The sequence below is a fragment of the Zeugodacus cucurbitae genome, chromosome 3 (genome assembly GCF_028554725.1).
Source record: "Zeugodacus cucurbitae isolate PBARC_wt_2022May chromosome 3, idZeuCucr1.2, whole genome shotgun sequence".
NCBI classification, from domain to species: Eukaryota; Metazoa; Arthropoda; class Insecta; order Diptera; family Tephritidae; genus Zeugodacus; species Zeugodacus cucurbitae.
The window spans coordinates 63,989,477-64,008,189 of record NC_071668.1 but is presented as its reverse complement, the minus strand read 5'-3'; positions in this window follow the sequence as shown (position 1 = coordinate 64,008,189).

Here is an 18,713-nt window from a genome sequence, read left to right as displayed (position 1 = left end):
ATATGAAGTTCTCATTAATCGGCCTACTGAGCGTACTATTCGCCACACCATCACCTATCTTGAGACCCAGCATTCATTATTGGATAATAGTCGTCTGAATAGACCACGTCCAGTACGCAGTAAAAAAAGCTGAGAGTTTACACGAAGACCGTGGAGAGTAGATTCGACGACGTTCGCACCAACTCGGACTGACGTATGGAACGACTTGGTGTATTTTATGTCGAGAACTTAAATTGAATGATCGGTCCATATTTCTTCAAAAATAATACTGATGAGAACATAACAGTCAATGGCGAACGTGACAACCATCTATTTGATGACTGAAATTAAAGCTCGTGATCTCGCCGACATTTGGTACCATAAAGACGCCGCCCATTTCCACACATCTCAAAAATCAACGGATTTATTGAAAGAACTCTTCCGTGAGCAGATAATTTCACGTTTTGAGCCGGTTGATTAGACCCAAGATCGAGTGATATCCCCGTTAGACTTTTTTCTGTGGGGATATGTAAAGTCTAAAGTCCATGTAGACAATTCCGCTTCGAATCAGGCCTTTGAGCTAAATATAACGCGTGTCATTCGCTAGTTAGCCGTCGAAAGAGCCATCGAAAAAAACAATATCATCTTTCAAAATATACTGACAGTTTTCGCCACATGCGCTTCTCAAACGCTTCCGACACATACGCTTCTCATTTTAATTATTCTCATTGAGCTATTTGTGTTAAAGATGAAAGAGTCTCACTCAGAGTAGAATTTAAATCAGACATTTTCTTCATATTTTTTATTAATGCATGGTGCATAGCTTACAAAGGAATAATCACGGCTTCTACCTGATTTATGAATTTACTAAAATTTAAAATGTAAAATAAAGTGAAATTGGCGGCGGTATGTGTGATATAGCCTTTCAATGTAGTTCCAAGTGTGTATATAAAAGGACAAAAAGCCACAGAAGGCCAACTTTAATGCAACAAAACGCTTGCAGCTATTCTGCTTTTGAAACGCTTTCGCTTTAAATTTTTAACTAAACTCCACACAAACCAGCGCATAAAGCACTATTCACTACCATCAACCCAACCATAAAGTTGACTTGTTTAAGTTTTATTTCTGCATTTTTTTCGCCATACGACGATTTGTTATGTTGTTCGGAAACATTTAACCGCCCGTGATTGTGTCACCCACGTTTTTGAACTCGTAGGGTCATGCGCGTGGACGTTGCAATGCTGACGATTGCATTTACTATATTTGTGTTTGTATATGTGAGATGTTGTATATATGTTAAGTCTGTTTGATTGAAATAGTTAAGGCAACGTATGAAGTGAAGCATAAAGCAACAAAAATATTAACAACTCTTACTTGACTACAAAAGTATGCCCTAGGCGCATGTTATGACTTGTATAAGTCAAAATATGGTGATAAATAAAAGAGCAGCACAACAAGCATGCCACTAAAGACAGCAGAGAGTAGTTGCAAGTAGACATAAGCATAAAATATATACACATATATAATGTTTTGGCACAGACAGACAACACGAGCGCCAAGTTGAGAGTGCAAAAGCTAACCAAGCAGACAGAAAACAATAACAAAAACGTGGCAAAAGCAAAACCAAAGACTTAAGCGCGAAACTTGCAAGGGAGTCAATTTAATTGCAGTGCTGCTGTCTATATATTTGACTACAAGACCTATAGGTTTTCTTTCAGTGCCCATATGAATTAAAGCAAGCACTCAAAATTATAGTACTGCTGGCATTTAAGTACATGTGTACCCATGTTTGGTTTAGTTTCTGTAACACTGAGCGCACATAAACTTACATTTCTATGGCAGCACATGAAATTGCCGGCTTAGTTTGAGGGCAATCAGCGTAAATACAATTATGAATTGTTGCATGAACAATTAATGCTGCATGCATTATTTTGTTGTTTTTTTATACTAGGGGGAAGTATATGCGGTGTACATGCTAGTGTTATGCATTCTAAACTGGGTAAGTGCATACAAATTATTGTTGTAATTTGCCGCTTGCAGACGTTTTATGTAGTTGCATTATGTAAAGTAAATTAGATTAACTAGACTTTTTCAATTACAAATTTTATAATATAAATGTACATTCACTAGGGGAGTAGGTTGAAAATTTCCCTTCAAATGTAGGGATTAAAATATTTGTTTATGCTATTTTTACGAATAATAATTTGTGAAACAATTGTTGGTGAGTTATAAAAAGTATAATTTAGAGTTTATGGACACCTTATTTGCTAAAAGTTGGAGTTATTATCAAGTAGATCAGAAGACTGTCACTATTAAACTGATATAGCCTACAAATTAGAATACGAATATAACATAGATATACACTTGTGCTCACACAATTAAGCCATTGCGTTTCAAAATTACGTTGCTGAAAAAAAAGTTATCGAAGAAGCTTTAAAATTAAATAAAAATGATTGAGAAGTGAAATGGCTATTGCCTTATTTAATTTAAGAACATTTTGTAAACTCTTTATTTGACAATAGGCATATATATATAGCTCTGCTCCTTGTAAAGGAAAATCACATTGGTTTTCCCAAAAATTCAAAAACATTGTGAAAGTATGGGAATATATGATTTTTTTAGAGGAAGGGTCCAGTATCATTTACCATATTTTAGGAAACATAAAAATTTTGAAAATGTACTTCGTAAAAACCGAAAAATACAATACCTTGCGACCCTAAGTAATTACCGCGAATGAGCAAGGTGCATTTTTGATGATTTCTGGTGAAACTAGAGCTCAAATGGAGCATAGATATTATGTAAGTGTGTTAACACACATTATCCGCTATAAAATGCGTAAAAATTTCCCAAATGTGTGAATTGCTCCACCCAGACCAAACGTATTGAAGAAGAACATCGATCGAAGGATATCGTTTGCAAGGATGTACCAGTAAAAGGACTCCAAATTATTAGATCTAGTGGCATGGAGAGCGATGAATTCATGTTTAATGACTTAGGGAATGATGGTAGACCCTATATCAGACGACAAGAATAACAAGAATTAAACCCACGATACACAAACAAAATCTGTGAAACATGGTGGATTAAAAGTCACGGTATGGGGGTACTTCACCTCATACGGGGTATGTCCACTTGTGCAAACTGAGTGTAAAATGACTGGCGCATGGATCAATACAATACATACAGAACTGGGATGTAATATTGCAAAAAGCGTCCCCAACAAAATACTAAAATAAATAAAGCAAGTTTTTTTTAAACAAAACACCGATTTATTTTATGTGACATATTTTTTTTTGCTAGTGGCTTAATTATGTGAGCACGGAAAAACACATATCAATGAATAATAATGAAGGTTTTTGTTTTAAAATTAAGAGTGAACCTTAAAAAAACTTTAAATACATTGAATATAAGTCTATTCTTTTAATTTTGTAAAACTTTTTATTTTGATTTATCATTAAAATTCGATTTATATGAATTTGTACATCATACAATTCATGTGGCTTAATTGTGTGAGCACAAGGGTATATCTGTTGGTAACTGAACCTCTGCTAAATTATCATCTAATCTATTTTGAATTGAAATTTTTATTCAAAATGCTAGGGTTTCAGAGAAGCATAGAAAAAAAACAGTTCTTCTCTTATAAAGAAGAAAACGCAAGCCTGAAAATGTCAATAGGTTTATGATTTTGATACTGTAATAGCCAATCAAGCGCAATTTTGGTTTCGCCGATTCCGTTCCGTTAATTGTCAAAGATGCACCACTCTCGTGAAGCCCAAATGTCGAATAGTCCGTCGAGTCCGACCTTTTTAGAACTAGATAGAGGTGGATACAAGTAAAAATTTGATGTATGAGTGTCGCACGAGTTAACGCAAAAAGTATCATCAATCGATTTTTCATCTTTGGATCGATGCTTATGAAGGTTTTGATATGTGTATGGTGGGATTAGGAGAGAAGTTATATTTTATAAGGACAGCTCACACACATCGATTGTGACTCTCCAGAGAACCGGCTGCTTGATTGGAAGGTTCATATGCATCAACCTTAAAATTCGGAATTGTCATTACTATCTGTTCCTGTATATGATGATGATTATGAAACAAAGCCAAAATATCGTTGAAAATATCTTCAAAATAGCAACAAATTATCGAACAGAAGGGTGAATATTGATCCTAAATCGGATCATTCGAACTATGCTCAATTAAACTTTACATTAAATGCAAAATTAATGCTCTCTTTACAAGATCTATTATAATGTTTTAAATTATATAAAATTAAGTTTTGGTGTTATCAAAGAATATATTTTCCATTCTGCTATTCACAAATAAATTCATTAAGATTGATTAGATTAAATTAAATTAAATAAGAGATTAAATAAAGAGTTAAATAAATTAGATTAAATAAGAGTGTATATTTTGTAAATATATACAATCATATATTTCATTAAAATTAATTAAAATTTTTATTAAAAAATTCCGAAAGCTTAGCTGTTGGTATATCGTCTCCCTTGACGTCTAAAAAATATGTTCTTGCCATGGAAAGCATAATTAATTTTTGATTCATTTTATATAAATAAACCAAAAATATTTCGATATGGCGTGGATAAACAAAAAATAAGTATTGTCATTATTTTTTATTATTTCCCAGATAATGATAATATTTCAAAAATTTGTGCAGAATTTTAATAATATCGCTTCATAACTTTTCAAGATATCGAGTCCATCGACTTAAAATATTTAGTATTAAGATCAACGCGTTTAGAGTTTAAAATGAAACCGATATAGCCTAATTGATGGAAATTCCAAAGGTTTATCTCATAGAATTTTACAAGGGTAAATTTTTTAAATATATCGTACCATTTAATAAGAAATATAATATAGAAAAGTTTGAAATACAAAATATTTGAACAGCGGAACTGGCAGCTGCATCCAATAAGGAAAGTACATAATTCGTGGCTTTAACTATAAAACAATTTAAATATAAAACAAGAGGCAAGTAAATGTCAAAAAATTAAAAAAAAAAATATTTTTGAGTATTTACTTGCGACAAGATAAAACGGTCGATTGAAAGTTTGAGTGGCTCCCATTTCACACAGAGATTTCGAATATCCAAATTTTAATGAACAATGGAACCAACAAATTATCAGCCCTCTCCATAAATCTTTTTTTATTGACATTTATATTGGTTTTTTGGATTTAATCCATTACAGTTTTTTCGAGCCATTAATTTCTGGATTTTTTAGTATCAAACAACTTTTTTTTACATTTATTTTCTAATTATTATTTTTTTTCATTTCTCAGATATTAATAAATTTTATAAAATTCCTGTATTTTGAATTCATTTTGCATGAAAAATATGTTTGAATTTATACAAAAGGGAAATATAAAAAAATAAAAAATTTAGGCGAAGAAAAAAAATGTATAAAAATATTTCCATTCTATTGCTATAACTACTAATTCAATGTACCTACACATAGTCAAATACCACAGAAAATGGCTTAATTAGATAAAAATAAACCTAACATACCATCTTACAAGAACCTAAAAATGCGACGCCAAATACTAAAACACACACACTTGCAGAAGCATAAATAATGTATGGGTGCAGTCATGTGTCACCGAATCGACAGCATTTGCATAAAGCATTATTTTCTAGGCCACTGATGCTGCCGTCGCACCATTAAAAATCCACATACATATATTGTAAAATCGCATATCAAAAGCAAAAAGCACAACAACGATCAAACGATCAAACGATGCAACATGCAACACAACACAGCAGCTGTGGTTATGCATTAAAATTGTGTTTTTCATTAACTTTTGCAGTAAGCTGGCGTCGCTGACACGTATGCAAAGTGTGAAAAAAGAAGCAAAGACATACATACACGTAACTAAAGACCGCATGTCACATGTAAGTACATGCATTTACATTGTTTATGACACTGTGTCAGCCACATACCGCCCGTCATTATGTGCCACAAACTTAGCTCAGGCTAAGCGTGCCACCGTCAAACGCTTAATACAGTTTTTGAAAGGTAGGCGACAAAATTGATTTTCTTGCTGCCGTTGTTGCATACAAAAAACGCCTCTTTGTTTTGTCGCGTACGCCGCTTAAGTCTTACGTTATCATCAAGAGCTGACTTTATGGTTTATTGAGTGCGAAAGGTGTGCGATAAAGCAGGCGATTTTTCATATTTTTTATCTCTTTTGTTGCTAGGCCATAAAATTGCAAATGCGCGGGCGCATGGTATGCACTGAGCATACATAAGATGGTGTTTTTAACAAAATTAATGAGGAAAATATTTAAAATGGAAGGAGGTTCGAAATGTCAGTCATTCTTGTGCTACTGGTATTGCTGGATTAAATTCACTCAAAAATTATTTTCTAGAGCTTAGAGAAGAGTTCGGAAAACTTAAAGCATCTAGAACTGTAACTTAAAGCAACTAGAACATCTGGCTATTTTATAAGCTTTCTTATACCCCACTCTAACACACGAAAAAGACATTTAACTCGCTTTAAACACTAACTTTTTGGTGTTTGTGGAAAGCGAGTTAAATTTTTGTTTTAATTTAATTTTAATTTTGCAATAAAAAGTAATACATTTTTATTCAAAATGGAACAATTAGAAGAAAAAAATAAAATAAACCCACACTTTTTAAAGTTCATTAACACAAATAATTAAACTCGAGTTTGTGAAGAGCGAATAGTTCTGAACATAATAAGGATCGATTAATCATCTGCCCTCTCCTAACATATTTACAGACTAAATGCTGAGTTTACCATACCAGAAATCCTTTAACTCTCCTTAAACACTACTTTTTGGTGTTTATGGAATTACAACTCTGTTTTACATTAAAATTTGAACGTTGTTTTTGGGTTATCAATCGTATACTTAGCAAAAATTAAAATAAATCCGAAGTTTCTTACACATTCCCATTAAAAAACTTGACAGTTGTTATAAACACAAAACACTCACTTTAACCTCGAGTTTGTGAGGAGTTATGCACTTTATATGAAATCACGGATAATGAGATCAAGAATCTCAGAAAGATTTTGACAAAAGCTGATCGAAGGATTGAGAAAGCGTTCCATATCAATTATCGTTGTGTTTTCCATTAAGGGGTTACATGGCTTTCGTGGGTTCAAAAAAATCGATATTTTTTGGCTTGTTAATTTCTATTTTCTTGTTATTTTATATTATCCTAAATTTTCGATCCGAATCCGATCCGATCCGAATAATAGTTTCGGAAATACAGCCTTTGGAAGGTGTGTTACTCAAAATTTTAAATGCGTTTTTTTTTTCTCGGAACCGTGTTTACAAGGTCGGTTGTCAAATGTTCTCGAAAACTACTCAACCGATCTTGATGAAATTTTGCACAGGTGTTCCAGATTCAATTTACTCGTGTTTCAACGAAGGATTTTTTTCAATTATAACTATTAAAAACCAAAAAAAAATGTCCGAGGTTTTTATTTTTTTGGAAAAATTTATGCCAAAATTACAATTTTTCCTTTTTTGTCTTTCCTTCGTTCAAGCACGAGTTTATGGTCTTAACTAAAACACTTATTTTTGTCTTTGTTTGTTATTTTGGATGATCCTGTCAAGAGTTATGCTGACAACGCGGACGCACTTTTTTCCGAGCGGTCACCAGAAATGACGTCACAATGGAGGAGTTGTAATTATAGTTTTTTTTTAATTTTCAGAAATTATTCATTAAATAAGTATCTAAAAATCATAAAAATGTTTGAATTAAATAAATATTTTTTTTGAAAATAGGTATTTTTTACCCTTACGGCAATATATCATTAACAGAAAAGTCTGATGTAACTAATTTGTAACTATGTATTATGAACAGTGGAGTTGTGGGAACTTTTTTCAAATAATGACATAAAAAGATGATGCTATGATGGTTTTCGAGCCCAATTCTCTTCAGCGATGAGGCCCATTTCCGCATATGGGATGAAGAGCAATCTGAAGAGATACAATAGCTGTCATTTCATCCAGAAAAACAACGGTTTGATGAGGTTTGTGGGCCGGTGGAGTCATCGGTCCACATTTCTTCAAAAATGACTCCGGTGAGAACGTAACCGTCAATGGCGTCCGTTATCGCGCCAGGATAACCGAATATTTGATGCCTGAAATTGAAGCTCTTGATCTCGGCGACATAGCCGCGACGTAGCCGCGGTCAACAGTTGAAAGAGATAATATTTAAAAAACTAAATGCCAAGGAAATGTTATCACCATCACCTTCAGTAAAATTTAAATTGAGTGTTTTCAAAGATCTTGACTTAAAATTATGATTAAAAAACAAGAAATATTCATAAGAGAAATATGGCGTTGGTTCCATCTCCTGAAGGAAAGTTAATTGTACAATTCTTGAGAAAATAAATGTTTATAAAAACTAAAATTTAGATCTTAGATTATTAACCTAGCATTTTACAACTGATTTTTGTGCGGTGATGTTAGTATCTGAAGGCAATGAATAAATTCTTGGAAGTACTTTTTCTACAAAATATATATGAAGACTCTTGTGAACAGCTCTGTGATTTGCTATGATAACTAAAAACATGACAGTTTCAAGATTCTGATGATATTAAGATGTGATATTCATAATGTGTCTAAGGTAACACTTGGGAACTAAATACAGGTTCTTTGTGAACTATATTTTTTAAGGATCCATACTCCTATTTTTTAGAATATTTCATTTTGAAGCTGTTCAACTAAAGCTTTTCAGTGATATCACAGAGTACTTAAGAATTATAACATCCAAAGAAAAATATATATTTTTTTAGGAAAGTTCTTTTCAAGCAAACTGGAAGATTCTTAGACCACTCTCAAAAGGCGCAACTGATGGAAAATTCTATGACAAGCCTTTCCATATAAAGATACGTTTAGAACACATATTAGATTGTCTTTCTAGATACTATAGTTTCAAATCAGACCTGTGGTCTCTTAAATGTTACCCTCACACTTAACGATGTGACCTCTACAAACAATTTTTTGCAAACAGTGTAATCACTGATTTCATAAAGATCAACTCAGCGGCAACATAAAAACTACATAAGTCCGGCGTACATGTAATAAATGTCAACTGCGGAGCCAATAAGGCGTAGTAAAACCAAAACATATTACTATTTTAAAGACATATGCAGACATGTTAGGGCGCTATTTGTTGACGAAATGATATAATAAAGCGAGCAATGAAAAATGAGGGACTGCAAAATTGCCATCATCAAAATCAGCAAGCCCCTAAATGGCAGAAACTAAAGATCGAAGACAACCAGCAAAAAAATGCTTAGCGAAAACAACAACAAATGGCAACCACTCAGCATTCAATTAGCACACAAATGCAGCCATTACTTGCCGGAGGACAGTCGTAAAAAAAAATGGTAAAGTGTGCGCGTAAGTGGCAGAGTAGACCAGACCCACGAAGGCTTAAATAAATAAAGGCATGAGACCAAAACTACGAATGAATGAAATTTCAATTTTTATTTTCTTTGTCTGCTGTTGTTGCAGCTGAAGTGTGCGTGAGCCGCCAAATTTATAAAGATTTTCAAAGCGTAAATTGTTGAAAAGACATCAACAACAACAACAAAGTGTAGAGATAAAAGAGGAGCAGCACATTGTAACTGCATTTGAATTGCGCTACCACACATTTGCCATTAAACAATAGCAAACTTTTTTCTGCTTCGCTTTATTAATTCTCACCAGCCGCTTTTGCTTTGTTTTTGTGTTTTTTTTTGTCACAAAAAGTCATGTCTGCCAGCCGTCGGAAGCAAAATATAATGACAATGCGAGTGCAATACTTTGTCTCTGCAGTAGTTGGCGCAATATTGCTTACATTTTATTTTGTAATTTGAAAAGCAAAAAAAGGCAGTGTAGTTGAAGAAAAATGCTTGCTTAATGAAGCAATAAGATCTGCTGAAGTGTTGCCATCAGCGGTAAAAAAGCATTACTTTTAGCAACACCTTGGCAGGCATGCAATCTACTTTGAAACGCTGAAGTCGTATAGTTTTTATTGTCAAATGTGTAATATGTGAAGGTGTCTATTAGGGTGGTTCTTACATGTGTGGAGGAGATTCATACATCGGATTTTCTTTTATAAACTTTAAAATAGCTCGATGAATCTGTTATATTTGAAGGTGGCAATAGCTTTGGCTCATCGGATGATGACATTAGGTTAGGATGGGTGTCCCCAAGCCCTATGTGAAGCTAGAAAATTTGTAAGAAGTCACATTTCATATACCAACACAACATTCTAAACTCATTATAAATAAGATAAATAAGATAATAGCTCACCATGATTAGTAAAAGGCTGAGTTCCAAGGTCATGATCTCGTATAAAGAACTCAACTCATTTTATCTCATATTCTTCAAACAACGCTAGGGAGAATGACTGATTAAAACTCCTAAGAAGCAGAGGAAGATGATTAAAAGTAGTTTTATGAAAATGGCAGTGGGTGTAGACATTACTGAACTAATTTCGAGTTCATAGTTAGGGAGTTTAATGCTTAAGGCTTATTAGGGTCAATATCATATTAATCTATAAAGGTTCAATGAATTAGTTTTTATTAAGTCTATAATTTCACTCCATATGGGAGAAATATTGTCAATTCTTTTCTCTGGACGATACATTTTTAGGCCGCAACTCATAATTGTATTTTTGCTAATTTTGCTATGGTAACATTATATAATAATTAAACTGTTAATAATTTGAGTTTTTAAGAGCCATCCTTACGTGTAATTTAAACACTTTAGTTTGAAATAAGCTTATGAGGATTATATACTTACTCAACGCTAAGAAGGCTATCCGTATTTCATTATTTCCTCAGATAAGTAAACAGACGATGGTGTTGACATTTTAGATTCTTGAAAATAAATGCAAAATCTCTTCTTCCTGGCAATTTTGCTTTGCTAGACTTCCCGTACAAAGGCTACGTTGAACACTACTAAAACTACTTTAATTTAGTGAGGAAAAACACCAGAAAGTCAAAATTTCATGGTAAAGATGGTACAGAAGGACTGCACTCAGTTTTGTATACCCGCTTATGGGTCAAAAACCATATCTACTACTATTTTGAAGTCCAACTGATTCTATCTATGGTTCGAATTCCGCGTTATTTTAATAAAATTAAATAAATAAATTGCGAGAGTATATAATATTAGGTTTCACCCGAACTTAGCCCTCTCTTACTTGTGGTTAACTTACTAGATAGTTGATAATGACTCTTATGAAACAACATTTTCTTAGATCCAACATAAATAAATTCGTAAGTAATTCAGTAATATATAATTGACGCACTCAACTGATCACAATAGACCGAAATCAACACTAAATACTTTGCAGAGAAAAGTTTCTTCTATATTCTGAAAGTCATAGGGATAAGAACTTATCTCTTAAAAAATTAAGGATACGTGAAATTAGGATTAGAGAATTACAATAATATCCCATAGTTTAGATTTAATGGATTCAATAACATTTTATTATTATTAGATTATTAATGAATTACAGAAAATATGTCAGACAGAAAATCAAAGTTACCAAATAAGGTCTAATTTGGATTATTGGTACCATACTCTTAATAGTGACGTATTTCTGATATGTAAAAAATAAAATCCTTCAATAAATATCATGTAATAAAATATACAAACTTAAAAAATCGCATGCGAGAAAAAATGTAGTAATTTACGCTTCGCTTTAAAATAATCAAAAATTAATTGATTAGTTTTAACATTTAGACGCACTTGTGAAATATATTGATTGCTAACAAATTTAATTATATCAAAATAATTGCTTTATATGTATTTAGTTTTCAGAACAGCTGGTTCAAAATTAAGCCATTAACGATTTTACTATTGTTTATTTCACAGCTATTGTCTCTAACAAATCGTATTCAATCAAAGTTAGTTACACAAGTGCTACTTTTGTGCATATTGTCTATTATTATTATTGTTTATAGAGCGCCTTTCGTGATGAACTTATAACCGTCATTACATAATTAAGTACTCAAAACAATTTTTTTGTTAAAGATCTTAATTTCGACAATAATTACTCAATTCACACTCGCATTGTGCGATACGTCGATTTAATATGCAGCCAAGACCTTATTTTGGCCCTTGTCATGCAACCAAAAAAATACCAAAAAAAAATATGAGAAAAAATTCGGAAAAATGACAAACGCACTACGAAATAGAAGTGACACTAATTGACTACGTGCAAGTGCACTCTAAGGTGTACGAACAATAACACTGCATATGTATACATTTATGGTTTCTAGGTGATTTGAAGCGACTGCAATGGGAAGCACTGACACACGCTGTCATTCATCATGCACTCAGTCAGTCAGTCAGTCACGCTGTCAGCTACCTAACTGTCAAGTAGGTGTTTGCCACATGAAAAAACCAAAATTCGAGTATTGCACAACAACAATAGAGGTAACTTAGTCTTTATGCACATTTCATTTGCTTGCAATGCCTCAGTGTGTTGAATGTATTGAGTGAAGCAGGCGCACAGCAAAGAGGAAAATCATAGTTAAAAGCGCCTATTGTGTTGACTTGCCTAATTACCTTTTGATACAAATAAAAAGCACGAGCTGTTGCAATTACAAAAATAAAAACAAAAAGTAAATAAATAAAAAATTACAAAAATATAAACTGAAGTAAGCCACGCCAAAGTGTATAAGTTCAAGCCAAGACAATGCAGACAACCTCTGTGCACACTGAGTAGCTTTGTTATATGTAATTATAAATGTATTATTTCACATTTTGTGGCAGTCAATGTTGCACGCTTCATTTACACACGCTCACGCGCGCTGTTGCACTGTTTGTAATTTTAGGGCCTCAAGCTCGTGCTGAGGGAAGCTGTTCAAGTGTTTGTAGACGTAAATGAAGCATATGCTTATGTATTTCAGTAAATATATAATATTAGCCTAATACATACATGCATGTATGCTGTTTAACCGTTTCATTTTAACTAATTAGATGAAAGCTTATTTTCAGATAAAACCATATAAAGCTAGGTAGCGTTTAGGTTTTTTGGACGACATAATCGAATAGCGATTATTATTTATTTAAAAACACTCTGTTAAAATCTAGAAGAGCTTCTGTCTAAAACCAAAATTTAATTCTCTTAATTTAATTTTACTTCTAATTCTCATTCGGTTTATAGATGTATATTTATCTCAAGCATATTCATCTGCCGCTGAAATGTTACATTACATTTTTATTTTCATTTTATTTATTTACTTTTTTTGAAACTATAAGTGCACATTTTATATGCTAAAATTCTGCATATGGTCTATGGTCAATAACTTCATGTTAATTATTTATAACATGATCACATTGCTTGGCTTAATCATATCACAAATATAGAAATTCAAAATTGATCCAAGATCAGTTGAGTATAGTACAAGATTTATTAATTTGGGTATTTTTATCTTCAGTTAATTCGATTTTTCTAATGTTACGTTCGTTTTGTATCATATAGGTATCTAAAACCAGGGATGTTAAAGATGTTTACTAGGTCTCTTAAAATTATTCGAATATGCCGGTTTGTAACCGTTTCTTATGAATATTAACCGAATAATACTATTCGAATAGTTGTACTGCTGCGAGTATTTGAATAAAGGAAAATTCTTTGAAATAAAACAGCCTTTGATTTTTGTTTGTTTTCGTGAGTTTTATATTTTTCAATAAAAATGAGATGAAATGAATGTACTTCTACTATTCGAATAGTCGACAACGAACGGTTAACCGGGTGGTCGGAAATGAGCGGTTAATTGAAAAGTCGACGACTTATGACTATCCGGATACTGCAAACAGAATATTATTATTCGAATGATGCCCTATCCGGTTAGTCGAATTCCGAGAGCTTTAATCTTTATACATATGTATAAAAAAAATTTCTTTACGGTCCGGATGAACCGATTTTTATAGTGTTTTCAGGTGGATTCGATATTGGTTGGTAGCCACCATTCGGTCCAATTTAAATAGTGCATTTTATTAATTTAAATTTTTAAATTGCACATACCGTGGTAATATTTGCACATAGTGTTTGAGTGTCTGAATAATTTCTATAGATATTGGTTATTGAACTTGAGAATGGTTAAATTTCATCATTTTAATTTCAATAAAGTGTTTTGGTCAATACTTATAAGATTTTTTTAGTGAAATACCAAATTACCAGTAATAATCTTTGACTTGTGAAAATTGATTGGTCAGGATCATTTAATTGGACCATAGTAAGACAAAATCACAGAAAAATATTCCAAGAGCAAGGTCACTATCCAAAAAGTGACAAAAATTAATAGGAAAATAGTGGACTAGAGAGCGCGCGCACTGCACTGCAAGCGAAGAGACCATGTTTCGGTTTGAAATAAAGAAAGATTCGACTGTTTCAGCCCGGTTTATTCAGTAAACATTCCGATCAATGCTTCTGAGCGAACAAGTCAGCGGAAAATCCAAGAAGATTGTTATTCTAGACCCTACAGGATTAAAAAGCCTTTCATTAGCAATACGAATTAAGAGACCTGATTTGAATTTGACATAAAGTATTATATAATGCCGCCAAGCCTTTGGAAAATACTAATATGGAGTAATCGGAGTAAATTTGAATAATAAACGAAAGCAGCCAAAAAATTTGATGAAATAATCATGAGAAGCTCCAAAGTAAGTACATCCAAGGCCCCATTCAGTACGGACGTGGAAATGTTTTAGTTTGGGGTTACTTAAGCTACAGTGGTCTATCAAATCTGATACTAATCGATGGCAAATGACGGGAGAGTCCTTAAGGTCCTCAGAATATTGGCAACGGCGTATACCGCAGACGACGGAACGATGAGCTGTACGAGTTATACGATTATAAAAAGACAGCGGCTACATTGTCTAGGTCGTGTTGTTCGAATGGATGAAAACACTCCAGCGCTGAAAGTGTTCGATACAGTACCCGCCAGAGGAAGTCCTCCCCTCCGTTGGAGGGACTAGGTGGAGAGCGACCTGGTTACACTTGGGATCTCCAACTGACGCCCTACTGCGAGGGAAAGAGAGGAGTGATGCGCTATCATCGATTCGGCTATAACTGGCTAAACGGTTTCCTCGCCAATCACATACATACATCTTCAATACCCTATTCGGATCTAAAACTTTTACCTCTTTTTATTTGAAGGATAACGTAACAAATCAGCAGAATAAGCACTGACCTTCAAAATTATTACTTAAGATTATTACCTCGTTAAAATTTTGCTATTCGTCAATACCATACATCACACATGCCATAATTCCAATCACAAAATCCCAAGTGTACTCGCAGTTGCCGGCCACGTCATGCAGCACTCCAAAGGAAATCAAACGAAGTGGAATGACTAATAAAACGATATCTTATTAAGATGGCTAAGAAGCGAATATCAAATTAAATCTTCACCACAAGACGCGACTGCCGACGGTGTCATTAGTGGCTCAGCTTGACAACAGCGGGCAGATATACGGATACATATGTATATGTATGGTTGCATACAGACATAGAATCAATTCAAATGTACCAATTTTGGTTGAGAACCAGGCAATTGGCATATAAATTGCGAGCAATTTCAAGTATAGAAGAAAATCAACGAAACCAAAAAGAAAACAACAACAAAGGCAAGACAAGAGAGATAACAATTTCATTATTGCCGATGATTTTTTATTTAAAGTAGCAACATACATACATACATATATTTATATATGTACTCGTATAAGCATGCCTTATAAGATTTGATGTTTATTTGTTTGTTTTTCTCCAATTTTTATTTTTGCAACTAAATACAGTTTTTTTGTTGTTTTTTTATTTCTTGTTGCCTATAATTTGCCTAGCGGAGTTCAGTCACTCATTTAATTGGTAATAAATTATGTTACATACAACATTTAATTGGCATACAAATGTATTACATGAAGCCATAACTACATATAAAGCTGAACATATAAATCTCGTGTATTGGTTTATATGTCGTTGCCAAAGTGGTATAAAAATCAAATAAAATTGCTTAAATGCCGAAAAGCAATTTAATACTATGAGGCTAAGCGTAGAAGAAGAAGAAGAAACGAAATGAAGCATAATTTACGAGAAATAATAAGAACAAATGAGGTACGGCTGCCAAGTGGAGATCGATGTGCTGCAGCTGAGAAAGGTGTGTTCAAAATGGTAGCAAAATTGGTAAAAGACAATAAATTATATTAAATTGAAAATTGAATAAATATAAAATTTAACTGGTAGTAGTGAGTGAGTAAATGGTTGTGCTAATTTGAGTTTGGTTGCAAGTTGGTTAAAACTAATTTATTGGCATTATGATAGAAATATATACGAGTAGGCTTGTATGGGTTTTATAAAGACGAAGCTAAATTTAGATTTTGAAAAATAACAATAAAACACGAATATTTCAATAAATATTTTTTGATTCTTCAATATTTATTTGTAGACCAAAATAATTTATAACGAACAGAGTAAGTAGTCGAGAAGAGGCTTAATATAGTATAAGCGAGCTAATAATAATGTATTTCGACTATTTTTGGGGCAGATTTATTATTTTTTTAATACATATTTACTATCACCTGAGCTATCTATTAAAGCACAAATAAGCAGAAATAACTCTAAATGTGGTTAGATCGCAAGTGGGTAGAACGATTTCATCTAACTATTAACAATAATATGTTAGAGGTCAGGGCCACGCCCCTCTTTCAAAAAATTCAGGACAACTACTAGTGAAAAGTTTCAGATTTGTAACTTAATTTAGGTTAGATTAAATTGCGGATTCATGTGCCACAGGTGATACCACTTGGACAGCCAAAGCCAGTATTTTGTAATGCCGCGAACTCCTTAAAATGGATACCCAAGACACTCAAGTGCCGACAAAGCGCTTTGAGCCCTAATTTGTAACCGGGACAGTTCCACTGGTTCTCAGAAGTTTGGCGTGCCAAGAAGTTTCAGTCGCAGTCTAGCGAAAGCGGGCCAATGAAGGTGAAAGTATCACGATGTCGCAATCTCCTCTTCTTCCATACAACTTTGGCATTTTGCAACCGTCAGGTTATTTAGTTTCACGACATGTAGCCCCATCGGACAGTGTCCAGTAAGGACTCCTATAATTACGGCGAACTCAACCTTACTAAGAGCCAATAACTCAGTGGAAATCCACCTTAGGTCAGAGTTTTGTAAATCATGGAAATTATCTAGTGTTTATTGTCCTTATTCAATCAGGCTGAGCGATTGATGAAGGAGAGGGAACTTTGCTCACCAATGAGTTTTAGCGCTGGTTCAATGATCTCTTGCGAGTTCGGTAATATTTTGCTAACAACCAATACCTCCTCGGTCTAAAAACTAAATTTGAAACATCTTTATACCTATATATTTGGTGAACTGACAAGAATATTCAATAGGCATCTCAGAAAACTTGTAATAGGCTCAAAACGCTTCGGTCTATCTACGATTTATACTTGGGTCTCTTTTGACATCACAATAAACCGTCGTATTTGATGTCCAAATAGCATCCTGCAAGAGACTTGTCGCGAAGATTAGCCTCTAAATCGAAAACTAACCTAACCTAACTTAATCTTCTAGTAATATTATTTGGCAGTTATGGCAATAGTTCGATTTCACCTATATGGAATTCTGTCCTCCTGAGGCTTTCATCAGAAGTTGAGAATTGAGAAAATTGAGATCTTTTGATTATATTCACTCTATCACTCAATTAAAAGTAATTGATTTACGGATGGATGAACATATTGTATCCGAATTGGATTAATCTCGACATTTTGATCTATATAACCATATATTCACCTCTTTAATTATTACAAAATACTGAAACTGCAATATTCATATTATTAATTGCGCTTAAATTGACTAAATTAATAAATAATTATATTAATAATATACAAATAACAGTAAAAAAAAATAACAAAATTTATTAATTATGACACGCTTATTAGATATTTCATTCCCGAAATGTGTATTTTTTTGCAAACTCTGATGATATAAGACCGAATTTTCCCCCCTTTCTACCAAATTCGTTCAATACCGAAATTGGCGTTTTGTGGTTGCAGCGCACCATTTTCGTCACGATGAGTATTTTTATAGCGGGAATTTCACGTCCACTTACTCAGAATTGCTCGCTCGAGGTGTTTGTGTAATTACAAGTGTTATGAGAAGTATGCGTCATTTTTTGCAAACGCAAACTTATTATTAATTTCAATTTTCGAAGAACAGAAGACACTCGACATGTTTTAGCCCTTGGCCATGGTGTACGTGTGCGTTGTAGTGTATATGTTACTCACTAATATAAATAAAATAATAAAAGGATAACGGTATTGAAAATAAATGACTTACAGCCCACACACGTGAGTGCGTAAATGTTGTTAATGAGTTCTGTTTTGGAATGAAATAAAAAATGCAATAAATTATATTACAAGCAGACGAGCAGTTATATATATATATATTAATATACGATTATATAGCACATAAACATCTTCAGCTTCAGCAACTCGTTTTGTTTAAGCAGTTTTATGCCGGTTTCCCTTAAGCACATCGCCACATGAAATGCGTGGTTGCACTTATTAAGTACGCTGCTGTTATACTTGTACTAAAAATATTAATTTTTGACACACCTTTGCGCTTAATAAGTAAATCACCCGGCGTTTTCATAAATTAAAAATAACAATAAATGTCTTTCGTAATTAAATTTTAATTTATGGCATATACAGCCAGACCAAAAATTAAC